General features: G+C 39.8%; 1 protein-coding gene and 1 long non-coding RNA gene across 16 annotated transcripts in view; one reads left to right on the top strand and one right to left on the bottom strand.

The window, feature by feature from the left end:
- The window catches only part of RAD51B (RAD51 paralog B), a 419,964-nt gene that overhangs the window by 230,961 nt on the left and 166,513 nt on the right, over positions 1-22,490 (top strand). The window lies entirely within an intron of this gene.
- On the bottom strand, positions 819-17,214 carry LOC138067487 (uncharacterized). The gene is made up of 3 exons (XR_011141505.1): positions 16,940-17,214; positions 11,196-11,260; positions 819-1,064 (listed from the first exon to the last, which is right to left on the bottom strand). It is a non-coding gene; the product is annotated as an uncharacterized lncRNA (long non-coding RNA).

Below are 22,490 nucleotides of genomic sequence, written 5' to 3'. Positions count from 1 at the left end.
TAAAGTAGCACAAATGTCTGCACAGTAGTGAAACACACACAAAAAAAGCTTTTGACTGTTATAACAGATGGCTAATGATCACACTGTACTGTTGTGAGTGTCTTGCTCTAACCAAGATTTTTCTGATTTTTAGGATGGTACTCTATAACAAGTGACCTTTGGGATAGAGTTCATTGGGTTGTTCTGCGTAGGTATATTATGTTTTTTTCCACTAGGTACAATATCAGTTGTTTTATATAGTATGGTTCACTTCCCATCCCAAGCTGCTAAATAATACAGCTGTAGAACTGCTAAGCAAGTTTTGCATTCCAGCCTAAAGGTGCAGTGAACAAAGTAAATTGTGTGCTGTATAGAGTGTATAAAGGGCTTTTATGCGTCAACTGTGTTACAGCAGATGTCTTCAGTTTTGTATTATGTTCATCGCTCTTGATTTACAAATAAATTAAAACAAACCTAAAATATTTATCTGCTTATGGTTGAGATTAAGGATGGAGCTATAAAAGGCAGCAATCTGAAGAGAATAACTGTATTCCATAAAATGTAAAATGTTAAAGCATTAACTCAGTTACAAAAAATCACAGTATTTGCTGATAGTTGTTAGCAAATAATTACTGAGATTCAAGAACACTGATTTGAATACTAGTGTTATATTGTGGGAGAAAAGAAGATTAAATTCTTGACATTGACGTGTCTACATTTTATGTATATAGTGCTGAGGCAGACACCAAATTCAGGATGGGAAAGAAGTAGATTCTTTTATTCTAAAGCCATTATCCACATTAATGTAAATACTAATACTAGTTATTTGGTATGTTTTGACTTTGATATGCTAGGTTTAGCCCCAAAAGCACTCATTTTTACAAGAGAATGAGTAAGTATATGTAAGTAAATATATATCTGATTGTAGAAATCTGTGCTGTAAATGAACTCATATTTCTCCTTGCTCCTGAAGGTGGTGAGCTCAGAGTTATGGACAATGAAACAACATGCCTGAGCTCACTGAGGTTCTGCTAGAATGGCTCTGGCTATTCTTTTTCCTTCCTATTTCCTTGGATTTCTTCTCTCTGAGGAGAAAACAGAACATCCGTCAATTTAATGGCTAGAATAATGGAAATTAAGCCCTTTTGCAGCTAGTACGTACCTTAGTCTCAAACATTATATTCCGAATTGATTATTACGTTCATGTATTTTGCTTTGCATATGATGACACATCTGTGGTCTAACAAAGTCTGTTAAGTGTACCTTATTTACTTTTCCCTCTCTGTTTGAACTGAGAGAACATAATGCAGATATGTTAACCACACTCAGCACTACTGCAGTATATTGCCAAGTGAAAGACTATGGCAGTTGTATTTTGAACTAATGGCAATGTCCTAGTATAAGGCTGCATCAGCCTTTACACTACGATATGTGAGGTGCAGATGAGTATTGACCATGGCCCTGATAATAGTCTCCATTTTGTAAACAAGAATCTAACAAGTGACTGTGCCCTGAGTTAACTGTAAACCTTGAGCAAAATATGTTGTATCCTTGTAGGTTAACTACACAGTGATGCATTTGGAGACCACACTAATACAATTAAATGTATTGCTGTCATTTGAAAACTGTTTCTGTAACATTTGCAGTCTCATCAAAGTTGCAGTGGTTCTTAGTTAAATAAGTAGCTACAACTAAAGAGAGAAAGCTAGAGAAGCCAGTGTAAAATGAGTTAGGGCAATTTTCAGGAATATGCTATACTTAACTGTGGGTGTTAATTGACAAATCGCCATAGTGCCTCTGGCTCTAATCTCGTGAATCATATCTTGTGAATTAAGTAGGTTTGGGCTGAAACCAGCATGATAAACTTTTGTTGGACCCAGAATAGTGTTGGTGATTCAGTAAGCATCTTATTTCCAACTACGTTAGTATTGAGGCAGTAGCAGGGAATGACATAAAGAGGCACTGTGTTTGTTGAAATGCTGTCTTTCATGAGAAGCACAAATCTGTTATTTCCACCATTTGAACTCATCGAAAGTCCTGTGGCGCTTCTCACAAGAGAATAGGGTATAATATACGTCCTGGCTAAATTCAAGTTGGTGTCATTCTCTCAATTACTCCTTTAGCTTTCATTTTTCATAATATTTTTCTGCCTTTTCTCTTCTAAAGTGACATGCACTGTTTGGCATCATCCCTTTTATCCCCAAACATGTTTAGAATTAATTGGTCAGTGGAGTGATTTTTGTCAGTAAAGTTCTTTATGATCCCTCTAGACAAAGACTAAAAGAGTGTCATATGAGGGATCTTTATTGAACATTATGCCAACATGCTGATTTTAATAAAAATGTGAGTGCATTCCAAAGTTTGCTCATATTGCGAGTAGAGTATATGCTTCCTGGTATGCTCTCATTCTCGGTCTTTTATAGGCATTTGGCAAAATTACCAAGAAATTTGTTTCTAGTTTTTTGAATTCTGATTGACATTGGCTGCATCTGTACTAGGATGCATGCATGGAGAGTACATTCTGCTGTATGTTTCCTTACATCAGTAAAGCCCCCAAATCATCCATGCTTGAAGAGCGCATTGCTGCTAATTATGGCACCAAGCAGTCATAGGCTTGCTTCTTGCTGTCTGAATGCAGCTGATGTGGCTATGCTGCGGCGTAGCACAAGTGCTCTGTAGTCAGTGCAATAGCTGCTCAACAGCCTGGAGAGTAACAGGACTTAGTAGGTTTGGACAGTGTTGAGATGTATCCTTCATTCAGATCCTAATCATAGAAGCATCACCTTTATTTTAGCATAGGTCAAGTAATTTATTTTTCCTTTCTCTGGCAGTGCTTCCTTTTAAAATAAGGATTGTATTAACCTTGCCTGGCTAGACAGTAGGAAAAGTTGTAGATGGGATAAAGTTTGTTAGTACGCTACGGAATTTGGGCAGCTCTTCCTAGGCGTTGTTGTCTTTCCGACCTTATCCTTTGACTGGCAATTAATGTATTTAAGCCATAACTGTGCATATATTGCATGTACAAAATATGTCCACAGTCAGGGTCAGGTACCATGGAAATATTATTAGGTGCCAGTTCTTTCTAAGGTACTTTAGAGATAAGTTGTATCTGTGTATACACTGGGCTGACAATCTGTCAGAGATGTAATACTTCTGTTGTCCAACTTCTGTTAGACTTCTAACAATCTCGTAAATTTGTCTTGTTAATCGCCCCTCCCTTCTTGAAAATCATTTAGAGGCCTTTGTGCACTGTCTCACCCAATGATCAGATTTTAGAGTAGGGAGACTGGTCAAATGATCTGGAAGAGAGTTATACTGGAAGTGAGTAGTTTCCCCAAACTAAAAGTTATGGCATAGTTTCAGGTGAGAACAAGAATTTCATTGAGACAGGAGGAGAGTGGCTGAGGGAAAAAGAAAGTGCAATAGAGAGGAGACTGATCAGCGTTCCAGTAAAGCCTGTGGCTCTTAGTAATAGGAGTGGCTAGTAAATTAATTTTTATTGTGCAATAATTCCTGAGTTTTCAGAAATTCATTCTAGTTGGAATGGAAAGGCAAAAATTTAAGTGTTTGCTGAGAGTTACAACATATTATATGAAAACGTGTGAACTTGGATGTCTTCCGCTTGTCTTACATGTCCTAAACTGATACTTTAGAAGTCCTGGGTTCCTCACTCAGGTATATTTTTTTTGACTGGCTCTGGCTGGGAAATATATCAGCAATAGTCAGTATTGGAGCGAAGAGTGTACAAGTTACTCATTTGGTTCAGTGAGTATGATTATAGGTTAGCCATGGCTGCAAGATGTTGATATGTTTCTGTTCACCAGAAACGGCTAGAAACTACTGATGTAAAACTGTTTGAAATATGGGATGCAAATCTGCCACCAAACTTGTCCTTGCAAATCCTATTGCCTGCTGTAACAGCTGGGCACATGTACCTATCTTTGGCTGAAAATTATAATTTGTATTACAAGTTTACAATTAACAGGATAGTTTTAATCCGATTCCTCTTAAAAAGTTAAAATACAAGAAAGTGGTTTTATTTTGTGGCTTTTGGTGCGTGAAGCTGTCATTTTAACAACAAATTGTGTTTAACTGAGTTGTGGGGGTGAACTACTTAAGCTCTTAGCAAGTTCTTCTACACGTTTCCATAGCCACTTGATTTTTTTTTTGGATGTGCAACTTTGGAAGTGCACAATGAAATAATTACACAGCCTCATTTTTGTGCTGACGAGGTATTATGAGCTTTGTTTTGCCTTCATTATGCTAGTGAAGCACTGGCAATACCCTCCATACTGAGGAACATGCTCTATAAATGGCAATGCTCATTGCCTTCTGAATTCTGCCCTTGCCTCTCCGGATTCACATATATCTCTCAGAGTTTCCTGCTGCTGCCCCTTAGACACGATCACTGTAAGTGAGCTATGAGAATGCCCATGAAACTGTAGAGAGCATTGCTTAAGCCCATAAAATATGATTCAAACCATGGAGAGAACTATCCTTTTACTAGAAAAAGCCATTCTCCTCAGTGTTATTCTGAATGATAGTGTGAAGACTTAATTCTTTACTCACTGTCTACAACATCCTCTTTTAATGTGGGGTTAATTGCTACAGCTTTGGGCTTCGATGACTCGTCTTCAAGCTCTTTTTTAAAAGGAGAGGAAATATAGGAGATTCTGAGCATTGCAGACCATCTAATTCTTTATAAGCTGAAAGTCTAAATCCTCACCAAAACATCACATACAGCTTGTCACATCATTTGTCACATCTGCCAGTGCCAGGAACTGACCTAAGCATGGAAACTCAATTCCATCACAGCTCCTGAATGTGTCTTAGGTCAGAAGTAACAAAATCTTTGGCAGGATGAGCAGAGGGAAACCTGCATCCAGAACTGTCTGCCTAACATCTGGACTCGTGTATGAAAAGTACTTAGTGTCTCAGCAGAGCCAAATTTCTGGCACATGAGAGTGCAGAAATTCACACACCTGATCATCACTCTCCATCCTGCTGTGCCTCGCAAATTTAAAAAAAAAAAAAAGGGGGGGGGGAAGAAATGCAGTATTCACTGAGAAGGGGATAAATAGGGATATACAGTTGCTTCCCGTGGCGAAACTGTGAACAGTACATCAGGAGGACTGCTAAAGGAGAACAAGCATGTGTTTTTCTTCTGTGACTGTTGTTAAACCATATGACCAATCAGTTGAATCCACTAATCTTTATTTCTGCAGTCATCCTAAACACCCTAGATTCATGATATTCTCAGTTTTGGAGTAAACTTGTTCATAGCAAGCTGTTATTTTCCTCCTAGTTTCTTTTTAAATTCTGCCTATGTCTACAACTTGCTGTTTTACTTGCAAATATTACCATTTTGTGCTTGAAAGGCAGGAGATGAGACTTGACAAAACATGCTATTTATTTAAGTACCTATCAAACCTAGTAACATTTTAAACTGATATTAAGCTTATCTGGAGTATAAGTGTTTTTTAATTTCATTCTGTGATAAGCCACCAAAGCCCCAGGTTTCTCTAAGGATTAATACTGGGAGAAGTACTCTTATCTAAGGTTTCCAGGCACAGGAAGATAAAAATGTGATTGGAAACAGCCAGCCTGGATTTACCAAGGGCAAATCATGCCTAACCAGGCTTCTATGATGAGATGACTGGCCTGGTGGATGAGGAGAGAGCAGTTGATATGGTTTATCTTCAGTTTAGCAAGTCTTTTGACATGGTCTCCCATAGCATCCTTACAGTGAAATTGTACTTCTCCCAAGTAAACTGGATAGATGGACTAAAGGTAGTGGAAAAGTAGCTGGCCCACTGAGCTCAAAGAGATAACGGGAAGTATCAAAGAGTTGTGGTCAATTATTCGAATTCCATTTGGCAGCTGGTGGCCTTCCTCATGGTCACTGTTGGGGCCAATACTGTTTAACATTTTCATTAATGATGTAAATGAAGGGACAGAGTGCACCCTTGGGAAGATCATGGATGCCACCACATTGGTGGAGTGGTCAAGATATTGGAGGGCAGGGTGACTGATCAGAGGGAGAAATGGACTGACAGAAACCTCTTGAAATTTACCAAAAACAAATGGCAAGTCTTGCACCTGGCAGGGGATAACCCCAGGCAACAGGACAGGCTGGCCACAAACCACCTGTGGAGCATCTTTGCAGAAAGGAACTCGGACTCTGGGTGGGCAGCAGGGTGGGCAGCAAGGTGAACATGGGGTCAGCATTGCACCCTTGCAGTGATGAAAGCTAACCACATACTGCTCTACATTACTAAGTGTGTGGCCAGCAGTTTGAGGGAAGCAATTATTCCACTTTATTTGGCACTCGTGAGGCTGCATCTGGAGAACTGTGTTGTTTGGGGTCCCCATTACAAGATAGTGGCAAAATGGATCAAGTCCAGCTGAGGGCCCCTAAAATGGTTGGGAGCTGGAGTACATGACACGTGAAGAGAGGCTGGGAGAGCTATGCTTTTTTCAGCCTGGAGAAGACTAAGGAGGGATCTAACAGTTGCCTTCAGTTACTTAATGGGTGGTTATAGAAAAGAAGCCAGACTTCTCTTGGAAATACACAGTGAAAAGACAAGAGACAATGGACATAAATCAGAATATGGACATTTTGGTTAAATAAAAGGAAAAAATTCTTCTCCATGAGGTTGATCAAGTATTGGGACTAGCTGCTCAGAGTGGCTGTGGCATATCCATCCTTGGAGATATTCAGAACTTGACTGGACACATAGGTCCTGAGCAACCTGATCTAACTCTGAAGCTGGATGTAACTTTGAAGTCAGGCCTTCTCTGAGAGGGAGGTTGGACCAGGTGACCTCTGGAGATCCCTTCCAACCTGATTTATGTTATATTCTGTGATTGCTGTGTCCTGCTTTACCTTCCTTGTTCCAGCAGACAGAGCAGCAGAACCTGGAAGGTGAGGCAGTAGTATTGTTGAATCTGACTCTCCCTTTTCCACTACTTCTCTTCCTAGAAAAGACTCATTTAGGCATTTTCCACAGTACTGTTAACTTGCAAAAAGAAATCCAGACTCAGTTAGTTGAAGCTACTGTAGACCGAAAATTGAATCATCTTCTGTGAACAATAGCTGCTTGTGTGCTGAAAGAATTGGAGAAATGATCCTTAAGATTTGTAGATGCTGCTTGTCTTTCCAGAGAGAGCGAGCTGCCGGAAAGAACTTAGTAAAGTGGCTTCATGAGATGTCTTCTGCCTTCAGTTTTCAGAAACTATGTGGAAATGAAAATTATAAGGGTTTTGGCAGCTGCTCCGAGAGTTGCAGGAGGTTTAAAAATTGATAACTTGGTTATTCTTACAGTTGTTTAATATCTGTCTTCTGCAATACAAGAATACATAAAAAAAATTCTGTGGGTGTCTAGCATGGAAAAGAAGACACAAATGTAATGGAATGCTCTGCCTGGAGTTATCTGTTGCTGTATCTGTCTGAATTCTCTATGTATGCTGAAGCATACCAAAAAAATTTATGAGATTTACAGGAATTCATTGCAGATAAGGAGAGTTTGTGCACAGTTATTGCGCTGCAGCTAGACAGATTCAAAATGCATAGCAAGCTCAGATGACTAGTTGTAGTTTGTCAGATGAAAATAGATGCAATGTTCATGTCAAGCATTTTAAACTGAAGTAGCAGAACAAGCTTAACAAATCTAGTACCTAAAGTTGCTACAGCTACATCAGTATTGTCAGCCCTAAATATTAGGCCTTCCATATCAGGACCAGAAAATTGAGATTTGAAATATACATATATTTGGGAGATCTTTTTATTTGCCTCATGACTGCTAAACTTTTGGGGTGCAATGAGAACTATGTTTTCAAGTCCCTCTCAAACTTGTCATGACAGAGAAATGTATATGCCGGGTACAGGGGAGGGGAGAGTGCTGAATAGGAGATTATCATTTGACTCCAGAAACTGAAGTTTAGAAAACCCCACCAGATACTGCAAGACTTGCAGTTGAGTAAGCAGAGTGCGTAATATTTTGATCTGTATTTGTACAGCTTGGATATTTTTAGCATACTTTCTGGAGAATGCTCAGGACTGCAGAACAAATCTGAGAGATGGACCCTGCCTAGTTTGCTCTCTATCTGCCCCCAGTTTAACACTCTTGATGTTGCTGTGGGATCGTCAGTGACTTAAAAATACTTCCCGTTATCTCTTATGAAATAACACCACTGTGGCAGCAACATGCAAAGAAACAAGATCAAACCTAGTTTCCTGAGGAAAGAATGTCACTACTGACTAACCACCACCTTTCTCTGCACCACTGGGGTTTTCATCCATTTGCCATGCAAGTGAAAACATAACTGGTTGAACAAGCAAGAGCTAATGAAGCCCTAGACAGAAGGTTTTACTGTCCAAAACTCTGTGAGGCTACCCAGCTGATCTCTCTGGTATCAAAAATGTTTTATCCATGTTAGTACAGCTTTCTTCCAGGCTAATTCACTCTGCTTTGAAGCCAACTTGAGTTCACTAGAGAAGCACTGCTCTGTTCATTATAGAATATCCTTTGTTTACAGTAATCACGTAATTACATACAAGTGCTTTTTGCCCAAGTGTTCATTAGACAGACTGTCTGAAGCACTTGCCGTCTTAAGAAATTCCAAAAAGTAAGTTTCTGTATGAGCTTCAGAGAAAATAGGGCAGTCTGAAAGGCTAACATATTCCTCTGAAGCTTTTCTGTTTGTTTAAAGTCATCCATTGATACATGTATGTTGTGTGTAGAAACTGGAATATTGTGTAGGGCTTTCTGGATTCTGGAAAGAACGAGATCCAAAAGGATATTTTCTCCTGTAATACTAGTGAAAATATATTAACCTTTATTTGATTTTTTTTTCTTTAGAAGAATTCAGTATAGTTCAAAAGTTTAGAAAGTGTATGCACAGGTCCAATGTATTGCTGGCAGGAATTTCATTGAAATCCACTGTACGAGTTCCTTTGAAGATGCTGAATTTTCTTCTGAAATTATCCTGGCTGTTGAAATTCTTTTCAGAACAAAATCTTCATACATAATTGCAAGAAACTTTTATTCTAACTCTTCAGTGACATTTTCAGCTTCATGTTTCAGAGTTGAGCATGTTGACATCTATGCATCAAAATTATTTTAGAAACTTAGAATTTGCAAGTCAAGTAAAACTCCCACAAATCTCATCTCTCAGGATTATGCTGTTGCACTCACTGAAGCATCCAAGCATGTTTGTCACTATTTCCTCTCCAGTCGTCTTTCCACTTATGACTATGGTACTATGGTCTCAGAGGCCTCTTGGAATTTATGGTAAGAGGAACAAGTTTTCCTCTAGTGAAAAAAAGCTAAAAACCTTCTCTTTGTTGGTCTGTTCCACTTTCTTTATATCCAATATCTAATCCACTTTCTTTATATTCCAATCTGGTGAAGATGCCTATGTGTACGGTGATATCCAGCATTATCACAGAATCACAGAATGGTTGAGGTTGGAAGGGACCTCTGGAGATCATCTAGTCCCACCTCCCTGCTCAAGCAGGGTCCTCTAGAGCATATTTCCCAGGATCACATCCAGACGGGCTTTGAACATCTCCAGGGAGGAGACTCCACAAGCTCTCTGTGCAACCTGTTCCAGTGCTCTGTCACCCTCACAGTAAAGAAGTTTTTTCTCATTATGTTGCATTATGCACTGATGAGATGCTATACCTTGCGGTCAGCATTGTTTTAGGGCTGGAAAGAGGTAGTTGTCTTCCAAAATTAATTCAGCCAAGTTTCTTAAAATGCTTAAGTTTCTTTCTCTCAGTCCTGGCATTGTGGGAAGTACCAAGACATTTGGTGTGTGTTCTGGTAGTGTATTGTTTGAATGCAGTCTTACAGTAGCATCAGATTCCCGGAGGCGTAGACTTGGCTCTATCTCTCAAAGATCCTGCATACTGTATAACATTTATACGTAGCTCATAGTAGAAGGCTTCTTTTAATTATTTTTTTAAGTCTAGTTGTTTATATTGCATAGGTATGGAGATCACGTTTTTGCTACTTTTCTTTAGTATAATTAGATGTCAGCTCTCATAGCTTAAGTGTATTGTCATGCTGGCTAAGTACTTGAAGGAATTCCATTATGTTGTTGGAAATGACATTGGTCATGCAGTAGGGGACAGTGTCCTGTCACAATCTGTAACAAGCCGATGCCCCAGTGCTCAAGTACTGCAGACACGCAGGCTTCTTTAGTGAGATGCAAACCAAGCTCCCAACTGCTTGTAGTTACTGTCATCTCAGAACACTTTGAATGAGGGCAGAAGTGTTAAGTCTCACCACCTATCCAGTTACAGCTTGGGCAGTCGTATTCTGCCTCCTAATAGTAGCTTCGTAGTTGAGAGGCACTTAGTACTTTAAATTTCCCGGTCTCAGATCCTGAACAGTGGCTCTGTTTCACTGGTCAGAAGAATTACTAGTAGTCATATATTTTTAAAGTATATCAGACCAGGTTAATTTTTATGGGGGGATTCGAAAGCATTCAGTGTTCCCCTAGCTGCTGTAGGCCAAAGCAGAGCACTTTTAAAATCACACTCAGATTGTGTATATCTGCATTGGGGGTGGGTTTTGGATTTTTGTTTGTTTATTTTTAACAGATACAGTTATTTCTGTGGCCAGAAAAAGTGTGTAAATCACCTTAATACTTAAATTTCTAAAATTTGCCACAGATCAGCAGACACTGTAAAAAAACAAAACAAAAAAAACCCCACATAGGCTTATCATCTAGGCTATTACAACTGTCCCTAGTTACTTCCCATGTTATCTTCTCTTCAAGAATTTTTAGTAGCTATACAGTATAGCAAATGAAGGTTAGGCTCTTTTCTGAAATTTATCGTCTTGTTGAAATGACAGAGGGCTCCTGTGTGGCATAAGAGATCAGTTATATATTATATATAACTTTTTGGTTTTGTCTCCTACTGTTCTTGCAGAGAACTAAAAATGTTTTAGACAACAGATGTGGAACACTTAGAAATATTTGGAATGTGTGGGAATATGCTGGGGAACCACCTGTCCTGAAGTGTGAAAGACAGAATCAATTGGTGAATGCTGTTCATTACATTGACAGCGATAGAGAACAGAGGACACGTACAACAAAAGTAAAGCAGAATGAAAACTACTGGATAATTATACAAGGTTTACATTACTCGAGGAAACATAGGGAAAAAAGGCAAATCAACAAGTTAAATGCTCGTTAATACTTACCAAAAATCCACATTTGAGATTCCCTTAATAAGCATAGCCTGAAGCAGTTTTTCATTCTCAGGAAGCTCACGATTAAGAAGAAAAGAAACAGATTTTATCTGATTTAGCCTAAATAAGGTATTTCATTTATTGTATGACTGCTTCTAATAGTCAGATCATATCTATTTAGTTACAAATTAACCATTGTAATTAATAATAACTATATGCACTATCCTTTGTGACAACAAAAAATAACAATTTACATGTTGTAGAAAATCAAGATTTTAATAAGAATTTGGATTCCCTTAAAGCCTGAAGATGTCAAGGTGATTTGCTGCTGGTATCTGGTTTTTTCCATGTTTATTCTTTTATTGACTAAATGTTACAAATGCTGTTTCACAGATGAGGGAACAAAGGCACAGATAGGATCAGTATGCAGGTTTTGCAATCCTTCATTTTGAGTTCTGGCATGTGAGGACCCACAATTCTTTATTATCTTTTTCCTTCAATGATTTTTAAAAAGAAGGATATTAAAGTTAGGATGATAGCTACTTCCCTGCCTCAGGGAAGAACTGTGAAGATGTTAGTTAATATTTGTACCGGTTGCCCTCTCGTTTCCTCACTCCAACTGTTGTTGCATGAGATGAGCGCTGCTCTGGTGCAGGTTGAAATGCAACAGAATTGCTCAGTGGTTTTGCCCATAGGCAGGTGTAGACTGGGAAACACTGTCTCATACTCTGCTCTGAAAAATGAGGATGTTATATATGTTAGAAAGCAACTGAGATTCACCCTTCTCTTTTTAGACCTTTGGAAACAATGATGTCTAGTTAAAATTGATGGCTTAGATTTTGGGTATGGATGGGAAGCAGACCTTCAAAACTCAAATTTGTATCTGAACCTATATGCACAGAATCAGTGAATAAAACAACTGTGGGTGATTGTATTCTCTTGATTAAGAATGATAGAAAAAGTCAGGGCATACATTAGCTGTGTTTCCCACAGCGAGTACAATTCTCCCTGCCCTCATATATAATGGCTTGCTGCTGCATATTATGCAAACAAATTACACATACTGTGGAAGCCACAACTTTAAGTTTCTCAACCTTTTTGCATGCAAAAATCTAGAATTAATTATAGGTGGGTTTTTGTTTTTTTTTTTTACATTTAAAGTTCCTCTTAGTTAGCTAGAGGGAGGTCTTTGTGATTAAAGGAAACAGGTTTCATTGAGCTAGACAAGTTCTGATCTGTCCTCTTTTTCACCTCCCCTCAGGGCAAAGACCAACAGCTTGAGGGTGACCCCTTCAAGAAGTTTCACTGAAAAGGAAGATGAGAAAAGGCTGGACAGGCTCTTTCTAATGCTCTGCACTGGAGCCAGGAAAAGGCAGCTGTTTCTAGCCTTTCTGAGGTTTTTTTTTCTTTCTTTTTTTTTTTTTTTAAAAAACTAGAGGCTGAGATCTGGGCTTATTGCCATATCTGTTTGTCTGTCTGTCTCATGTTGTTTTTCTCAGAGCGCTTCAGAGGCCAGTTGCCCATAGTCAGTTGCTGGGAACAGAGGTTTTTCCTTGTATCATCTTAACTCTCCATGCCAGAGTGTTCATGCTTGAATAGGAAACAGCAAGATCTGTCAAAATAGCCCTTTTCTTTAGAGCTTTGAGGCTGCATTCTCCACGGCCATCTGTTCCCTTTCACCCTTTTGGACAATGTTGCTATTTGAAACCAACCACTCTTTGCTCTCTCCCCTTCCCCTTGCCTTTCCTCCCCCCACTTTCTATCTGGGAAGCTGAAAAAAAAAAAGTTGTTTCTGGCCCTGACTGGCCTCTAGGGGATTCAACCATTTTGTAGTCCAAGGATTAAAAGTGATATTTTGCAATTTTTTATTTTTCACTGACTTTAAAAAAAATGTAATACATCTCAGGAGAGAAGAGTCACTGCAGTCAGAAGATCATTTTGGATTTATGCGTAATTCTCCATAGAGCAGTTCCATGTCCTGTTGGTGCCTGATGCAGACTATAGCAAAAACTTGGCACATCTTGTAATATTTTGCGTTATAGCAGGAACGGAAGGAACTTCTATAGTTAAGGATGTATAAATGTTTCCAGTCTAACCCTCTGTGTTCAGTCAGAGAAGCTTATCAGGATGAAATTTTCCAGCCTTGGTCGTTGTCCAAAGTTGAATTTATTTAGTTAGTTTGAGATAAAGTGAGTCACTCCTCTTTGAGAATGAGATGAGGAAAAAAGACTATACCACCTCAGTTCCAGGATGAGGGAACTGTGACATTAATCGACTTGCTCAGAATCTCCTGGAAGGTCTGTGTCAGAGTCGGAGAGTGAATGTAGACCCCTTTAATCCTTGTTCATTTTAACGTCTTCCGTGTTACATGCTCAGTGTATGAGTATATATACGTACCTACACATACATGTAATTTCAGCTTTGTAAATGAGTCAGTTTTGAACAGTGAGCCTCTGCGGTCTGTGCATGTATTAAAATGTTTTGTCATTCATCTTCTATTGAGAGGAAAGGCATTTTATCTATGGATAAATTGGCTGTGCAATTAAAAAAATTTGTGAAAGTGCAGTGTTAGCACATGTCCTGAAGGTACTCGAAGCACTTGGCAGTATCTGCTAGGTATACGTGTTGGATGTCTCCCGGGGCCAGCTCAGATGGCACTTCAGAGAAGCAAAGCCGATGGGCCGCTATCTCAGCCTTCAGCTTGCTTTACAGGCCCCTCTGCACTGAGAAGTAGAGCTATATTGGCAAATACAGACTTGTAGTTAAATACTCACAAGTTAAGGAATGCCACAGTTAACTCTGATGTTAACGGTGAGCAATAATTGAAGTCCCCTCACTCTGCGTTTGTTTGATAGAGTTAAAGTCGCACAGGCCATTTTACATTTAATGTTTCCTAACTTTTATGTTCCTAATCAGGCATTCAAAACATTCTTTCAGTTTAGTTTTTGTGATGGATAGTACTAAGAGTTTTGCCAAATCTGAACTCCAGATGTGAACAACTGTAATTTGCAAACAGTCATTTCTAGCCCCAAAATGTTTGGCTGACCTCTGTTTCCATGTCGCAGGCTGAAGGAGAATTGTTTCATCCTGGAATTTATTTTTGAAAACTTTGGCTCATGATCCAAACATTACAGTTCTATTATTGTTGTTTTTATTTACACCTAGAGGGAATTGCTTTAACTGTTAGCTATGTGACCAGTGCGAGGAACACTGAAGGCTAAATTTTCAAAGAAATGACTAAGGTCATGATGCAAATTAAAGCAGTTTGTGTAGTTTGCACACACAAAAATCTCAACTTGTAAGTACAATTTCAGACTATCTGTTAAACATAGCCCTTGTTGCCGGTACCACCCCCCAATTCTTAATAATTTAGTTTTTCAAACCTCTATATCAAAAAGTAGTCACTCACTGATATTTGAAAATAATTTTGAAAGAGGACCAGTACTGAAATGTTCTTGTAGTTAGGAATAAAAAGGTCAGACAACTTAATTCACTAGTTCAAATCCAGGAAACTAGACTGTAATCAAAAATTGTTATTTACTAAGGGTTTTTAGCCTATGCTCAGTAAAGGGAAGAAAGGTTCACTGCAGCATAGGCTGAAGGGCAGCATTAGCGCTAGTGTTAATTGAGCTAACGCAAGCACTGGCAGTGATCTGGCTGTAGCAGCACAAAGTTCTCTGTGGCTTCTTAGCAGGATATATTTGCTCAGGCAGAGCTTAGCGCTCATTTAAAACTAACTTACATGCATCTACAGTCCTTTCCCATCTGCCATGTGGACATATCATCAGCCTGCTCCCCAGGACATGGACAGCCATGTCAGAAACACCCTCAGTATGTTAGCACTAATTGGTCCTTTTATTGGCTACTTTGATGGAGAACTCAGTGTGCAATAGAAATTTGACTCTCTCTCATTTCCACTGCCTTTACCCTTCCCTGTCCGGACTCTCAAATGTAATTTAAGGTTCATTTGCAGACTGGCTCCTACCTTGCCTGTGCTACTCCTGCTTTTGTCTGCACTGTGTCAGTTTTGTGGTAAGAGAGCTAAGCTGCCAAGACACTATTTTCTACCAGAACATGTTTCATGAAAAATTATAGACTATGGGAATCTAGTCTGTATCTCAGACCACAGCATCCAAACATGACCATAGAGCAGTGGGCTGCACTCTGAAACTCACTGCAGTTTCAGAATTATGCCTCCCTCCCCTCCCTGCAAGATGTAATAGTTTTTGTTCTGCCTTTCTGGGATGATAGCCATTTAGCCTTCCAGACTTCAGACTGCTGTGGTTTTTTTGTCCTTGTCAGGGAGGAGTGTAACAGCTGGCTCATTTGGTTCTAGCCTCGAAAGTTCGGAAGTGGCAAATCCAGATGATGGGTAAACACTAGCAGAGGCTGATGAAGTTTAGCAGCTGAGATTAGCCATCCTGGGAAAATCAGATACTATAATGCCATGGCTGTGTAGGTCAGAGGGCTGAGGCTTGCAGCTTGCGAGGAGGCTTCAGTTGCTTTGACAGCATGATTCTAAATCTCACTTCTTTATTCAAGCCTTAAGGGACCTACACACGTGTAATTCTAGCATTCTGCCCCCTCCCTCCTACATGCATTCTGATTAATATCATGATCTGTTTAATTCCCTGAGGGACCTTAACAAAAAAAAAAAACAGCAAATAGCTTGTAGCATGATTGGTGAGGTGATAATTAAAAGCATTTTCTGGTTCACAGGGCCCTAGCAATACCAGATGCTATGACTGGGCAAGCTTTATTTTTCAACCTATGCATCCTTTATATGTGCTGACAAGGCAAAATTCCAGATTTTTTTTTTCCTTAGGTCAATGGTTTGGGATTTTATTTCCTAGTCTTTGAGAGACAGGAAGAAGTGCCTGCATAGGCAAGGTTAGAGGGAAGAAGTTGCTTTAAGTTTTAGTGGCGAGCAGTGTGGGGCACAGCACTGGATTCTGAGGAGAGAGTAAATCAGCACAATTTTAGATTTTAGAAAAAGAGTTTCTCAAAATCTGTCATTAGAAGGTGAAGGAAGGTGAGCTGTGGGGTGAAGAGTTTATCCTTGGTTACAGGAAGGAATTGACTTACAACCACTGTCTTGTACTTGGTCCTCACCATCCCTCCCGTCAAAGCACCCGTGATTACAATCGTTTCCATTAGAAATGCAGGAACAATAGAGTGCTGGAAACTCATCAGTTTTGAGTTTACTGCCAGACCACAGGAGCAAAAGATTTACACTGGTAAAAAGAAAGTAGCAGTTCCCAAGGATCCTGACTCTGCAGTTCCCCGATTTGGGCTCTGTTTCAGGTGCTGTAAACCACCAGCTGTCTTCCCACCTCCACACATCTCCGGAGACCTGACCATTTTGTTCATGGCTGGTAGATTGTCTGGCAAGAAATCAGACCAGCTGGATTTTCTCATTTCTTAATGTCTATTTCTTTTTTAGGTCAGCAGACAGAAGTCTCAGTACTAATGTGTGTGTGCTTCTCTCTCTGATTACTCTCAAAATAAAACATAATCAACATGATTTCACCAATGCCAGGGATGGAGATCCTCTAATACAAAACACCCTGATACCAAGGAGTGTGCTGATCAGCACCAATGGTATGAGAATAAAAAGAAGAGAAGAGTCTGTCCACTTCTTCCTATGTTTTGACCTGGACAGAAGTCCCAGCTGAGTTTTCAGGGTAGAATAATGGTTAATACTGTTCATTTGAAAAAACTTCTAATGTTTCACAGAGAATAATGAAAGACCTTACCTATAAGCAGGTTTGCTGGTCTGTCCTTATTTTGGATTATTTTCCCTCATCCCATATGAAAGTTTCCTTGTAGGTGGGGAATAATCAGCAGAAGGTAACAGACTCTTAAACTGCACTTCTCATGAAAAGAGGGCCTTTAGGTCAGGAGCAGTCTTGTTGCTCTGTGTGTGTATAGTGTTTTGCATATTGCAGATGAGAACTCTAGCTAGTTATCACAATATAAATAATGAATGGCTGTAAAAAGACAGCAAAAAGGTCCTTATTCTTGGTGCAATAATAACAATGGCCCAGAATGTAAATGCAGATGTGCCAAAATATAATGGTAAACAAAAAAGTGTGAAAACTCACCTGTTTGGGGAATATGAGATAGGTAAACTGTGATGTCCAAAATTAGAAGTGGGCTCATTCTGTCACATACACGGCTGTCTCTCCATAAGAACTTTGCAGCTGGAGTTTAAGCGGCAATTTTCTGTCTCTTGATGATGAATGAGTTGGAACAGTTGCTTCAGTGTAATCTCCATTAGGCGTTTCACTTCTGCAGGAGTAACACACCTGTTAATTAGGGTTGCTCAAAAAATTTGTGTTGAAACTAATTATTAATTGAAAATATGAGGTTATACTAAATGAGGTTGTTTGCTAAGTATGTACTGGTGACTGTACTGTAAAAGAAAGAGAAAGAAAAACTAAATCACCCAGCCTTTAGCTTACACCTAAAATATTTTTGCCTTTTTTAATTAAAACTTGAAGTAATCTGGAATAATCTGTTTTTTGCACAGATTTAGAATGAGGGGATATTTGGGAGTAAACTTGCTAGATTCACACTCTTATTAAAGCCGGGAGAATAAGCGTTTTAGAAGCTACAATTTTTACATGGCTACTTTTGTGGCCAAGCTTGATTTCTTACAGCAACCACTGGCTTTCCTGCCACATGGCAGGAAAAAGACTCTATGAAGAAAATGCTGTACTCTAGCAAGCAAGTTTTTTTTCCCCTAAACTGAACTGGACTCTGCTGTTGACATGCCTGCATAAAACATTAACTGCAATAGAACTGTGCAGTTGGAATGGGGAATGTCATTTGCTTTGGTGTCTGTTCATATAAATCAGTATTGTGTTTGGTGAGTACTTGGGTATGTATAGATACTTTATGATGATCTTTTCTGTGCTTTGTCCTAGGCAGGTGATATTAAATGGTGGTCTGAGTAGCCGTCTACTGCTAGGGCTATGACTTTCTTTTAAAGAACTTGATCTTTATCATCCCCGCTCCTTGTCTCTTAGTTTTCTGTGTGCCAGGATAGAGAGTATATGACAGGAAGAGTTTGGGATGTACCTTGATTGCCCAGTACAGCGAATTAAACTACCATCACTGTATGGTAAGCAAATCAGAATTACCTTTAGGCTAAAAAACACACTGTGGAGAAGAGCTGAAAATGGCAGAAGGCAGCAAGCAGGAGTTGAAGGGCACTGCGGTTAGTTACTTCACAGATGAGTGTCCTGTGGGTTGATTTTTACTGTGATGGGTTTTTCCACTAATAGTTATATTTAGGCTTGTACTTTCTGAGTAGGTGAAGATGGAAAAAATAGATTGGGGGTTGCTAGTTTGTTTATTGTATTTTTCAAATTCTGGTGTCATTGTTAGAAATCTGTGCCAAAAGTTGACACTGAGCGCGATGCAGGTGAAGAGCGGTGGTTTTTATGTGCTCTGCTGGTGAACCAGAACTCCTGTGTAAGAAAGCTACACAGCCTGAGTAAGAGGGAAAGTACTTTCCTCCTTAATGCATGGTGTACCATTTTTGTTGAGCTCACTAGGCTGATATTTTATGATATTTTCTCTGTACTTTTGGAGAGGTTTTTTTTCTCCTTTTTGATAAATATGCCGTTGTCAAGATGATGTGATGCTGTTGATATTTGAAAGATTGGAGACTGGTTGCCTCTCTTTCGTGCTATTTCACTGTGATGTTGTGCATCAGTCCCCTTTTACATATGAGGGAGAAAGATTTTTAACTTGCTGAATTGATAGAGATTGCAAAGGGGTCCATTGGTGGGGTTGAACCTGTCAGGCCAGTACTCTCTTATCTGGAAAGACAACAAGCTATATGAAAATATGGAAAGAGAGGAAGTCACTGCTCTGTGCAGTTATACCTCTTTATGATTAAATCTCCTTCAATCATCCTTGCAAGAGTTGGGGCTTGAATGTGGCACCTCCTTCTCCGTAGAAGGAGTCTTGAAGACCGTGTCTGTACCTATAATTCTCTGGGGCAAGATGTAATAGGATAAACTCAGTATGGAGCTGAACAGCTTTAATCCTACTGCTGCCTCCACTGAAAAATGGGATGATGGAATAAACCCACTTTCTCCATCCTGCTAATATAAGGAAGGTTACTTGTGAAGCATTCATTTTAATTGCTCTGACTGGGGAAACAAACCAAATGTGTTACTAGGCCTTGTGTATAAGTAGGGCAAGGTGGTGTTGGCCACTTCCACAGCCACCTCTTTTCAGGGCAGAGGAGCCCTGTGTGTGCCTCATCTGTTTGGCAGCAGAGCTGTGAACCTCGGCTGAAGGACCATCCTTTTTTCCTTGGTTTGTTTCCCCCCTGGTTGCAGAAAGTCATTTACTTGGAGTCTAACCACAGGAAGCTTTATTTTCACTTGTGACAGCTATTCAACGAGAGTGAAACAGCCAGTTCCTTCTTTCTGCCTGCGTTTCGCAACAGCTACAGGGTCCACTAGGGTCTCTACTGTTGCTCCGCAGAGCCCAGTTTTTCAGGAGAAGCAGGTCCTCAGTCTGCCTGCATGGCAGCAGGTGCCCTTTGATCAATGTAATGCTAGCTCTTTTAGTGTGGGGAAGAAAAGGGTATTTAAATGTATTGAACTCACCAGTTCATTTTACTTGAGTTGGATCTGAATAAATAAAGCAGGGGGTTGTTTAGAGGTTTTCGCCATCCCCTCTAGCATGAATCTTCACTCCCCACACACATCCCATCCCTATGTCTCTGCTTCCCATCCCCTCCTCCACATAGTGGCACCCTCTCCGTCTTCCATGCACAAACCAGGATCTATCACCTTTCCCCCCAGCCCTGTCTGTCTGTCAGCCCTGTTTCTTCCTCTCCCTATTCCCTGTGATCCCTATGTTGCCCATGTCCAGAGCAGAAGAGATAAATGTCAGCGTTGGCTGGCACGCAACCTGTGCATTGGAGAGGCTGAGAGACAGGAACTGCTGCCTGTCAGTTGGTTGCACATAGCTAGCTGGCTTTGTAGAAGCGTTTCCCCAGCAGCCCAGATAAGCACTTTCATGCAGCGGTTGAGAGCTGTTAATCCATACCACTCTGAAGCAGCTGGGGAGACCGTTCAGGGACCTCTGAGCAGAGATAGAAGTTTCTTATGAGCCTTTCTGGTGTTCCCTGCGGGCCAAGGTTGGTCCAATGCTCCCCAATGCTCATATTAAAATATGAAGGTCGGAAGGAAGAGGTGAAGCATGCAGAAAAATATCATTCTGTTTTGAACAGTATTATTTATCCTCTTTCTTTGTCGAGTTCACTAATGACTAAAGTAGTATTTGAAGTAACAGAAAAGCTAATTTGGGTTTTTTAAGAGCATATTTGAACATAAATCCATTTTAACATATCCTCCCTTCTTCCTTCCTCTCCTTCCCCTGAGACATTTACTATCTTTTTGTGTTTGGAGTGAGGAGAAGGAATGAAGCATGTGCTGTCACTGTCCTTGAACTTCTTGGCAAAGCTGGTGCTCCTTCCTCCTCAGTTTAGTTCACTCCTTACTGCTTTCCCTCTCTGTGTGCTTAATGCATCAGATTGCAGGAGGATCCCTTATAAAATGGAAACCTTTCCGGTGAGGCACTCCTTTCTACCTCGTAAAAAGTCTTCACTGCAAATTTGCTCCAGGCTTACTAACAACTTTGCACTAGAGTCATAAATTTGAATAACTTCACAGAAGAGGATTTGCCTGAAAGTAGGTCACACAAGCAGCCCTGTTCAGATGGGGGCTGACACAGCATGGTACAGTAGGCTTTCTCCTTTAAAATAAAATAAAATAAGTCTACAGCAATTAGCTTGTTTTGCCACAAGCCTTATGCCTCTAGTGCTTCTGTTCACTTTGGTACAGGTTTTAGGCCTGCAAGGAACGCAGATTTAGGAATTATTATGGAGTGATATCTCATTTTTATTGCCAGGCTCTAGACCTTTAACTGCTTAAATGCCCAGCTCAGCATTGCAACAGCACGATCTTACTCTTTCTGCTAGCTAATAGCAGAGAAACAGAATTTCAGGGAAGTTTGGATATGAATTTTGCAGCTGTTGTAAACCAGCAATAAATTACTTGCAGAATGTCTGGGCTTTTGTCTGTAGTGAGAGAGCCCCAAACTGGTGGGCAGATCACTTCCAAGTGGTGTGGAGCGATGCCTTCCCACTGCAAACGTGAATGCCATTATATAACCCGTGAGGTGAACGCTTCCATACGCACCAGAACTTGCATTTACCTGCTTCACTTGAATTTCGTGATTCCAACCCATTTCTAGGAGGTGAAAACAAGGACACTATAGACTACAGGAGAAACTTTTGAGTTTATTCCACATGACAAAGAGAAGATTGCAAAACTTTAAAGCTGCTTCTTTTTCTGTTATTCTCTCTCAGCCTGTTTATACAGTAATAACATTTTACTTTTGTGGTGTGAGCATTTTCTAGAATGAATGTAATGAACTTAATTAAGTAACTTGGTTTAAGTCATTATAAGGGATGTATGTGACAGAACAGGGAATGGAGTACAGACTTCCGAGCGCCCTGCTTTAACACTTGAAGCACTTGAACTCAATCTGTCCTCCAGCTGGCAAATTAAATGGCAAAGGTAGATGAAAAAAACTATTATTGTCAGCACATTTGCCTTCCCAATACAAATTGGTTAGACTAATTAACACAATAGCATTCCTGATACAGAAACTTCCAGTTTGATGCTTCTGGAGTTAGTTACCCAGGTGGAAGTTTGATGCTTATCAACATATTAACCCCTTCATTTTGAGCAAAGAAAAGCAACTGTCCTTGCTGCGTAAAGACCATCTTCATACTAGAACAGATATTGTTCTGACAAAGTGGGTATTGTACAGATCACAGCGAGTTGCCATGATGTGGGAATTAATCCAGACAAGTACCGAGACAAAAATTCATAAATTCATACATTTCATAAATTTCTTTTGTGGACCTTGAACAGTTAAAGGCCTCATCCAAATCCAGTAGTTGTCAAGAGAACAACACTGTGATGGCGTTTTTCAGGGTCTTCAGATGAGTCCTTTAGTGTACTAGAACTATTTCCAGCCCCTTTTCCGAAGCCTGCTACTCTCTTATGTCTCATGTAGTCTAATATAATATCCTTGTCATTATTTCTGCTCTAGATAATTATTTTTTAAAAAAAGTTTAAAAACCCATAACCTTGCAAATGTAAAAACAATGAAGGGTTATAAACCTGAATCTCCTAGTAGCTCTGCTGGAGTGTGAGATGAGTTTGTCATCTAAGTACGGCATTGCTTCCAAAATGTGATACTTAACAA

Source organism: Struthio camelus, chromosome 5 (genome assembly GCF_040807025.1).
Source record: "Struthio camelus isolate bStrCam1 chromosome 5, bStrCam1.hap1, whole genome shotgun sequence".
Lineage (NCBI taxonomy): Eukaryota > Metazoa > Chordata > Aves > Struthioniformes > Struthionidae > Struthio > Struthio camelus.
The sequence above is the reverse complement of the archived record's forward strand: the minus strand, read 5'-3'. Positions and strand labels throughout refer to the sequence as shown.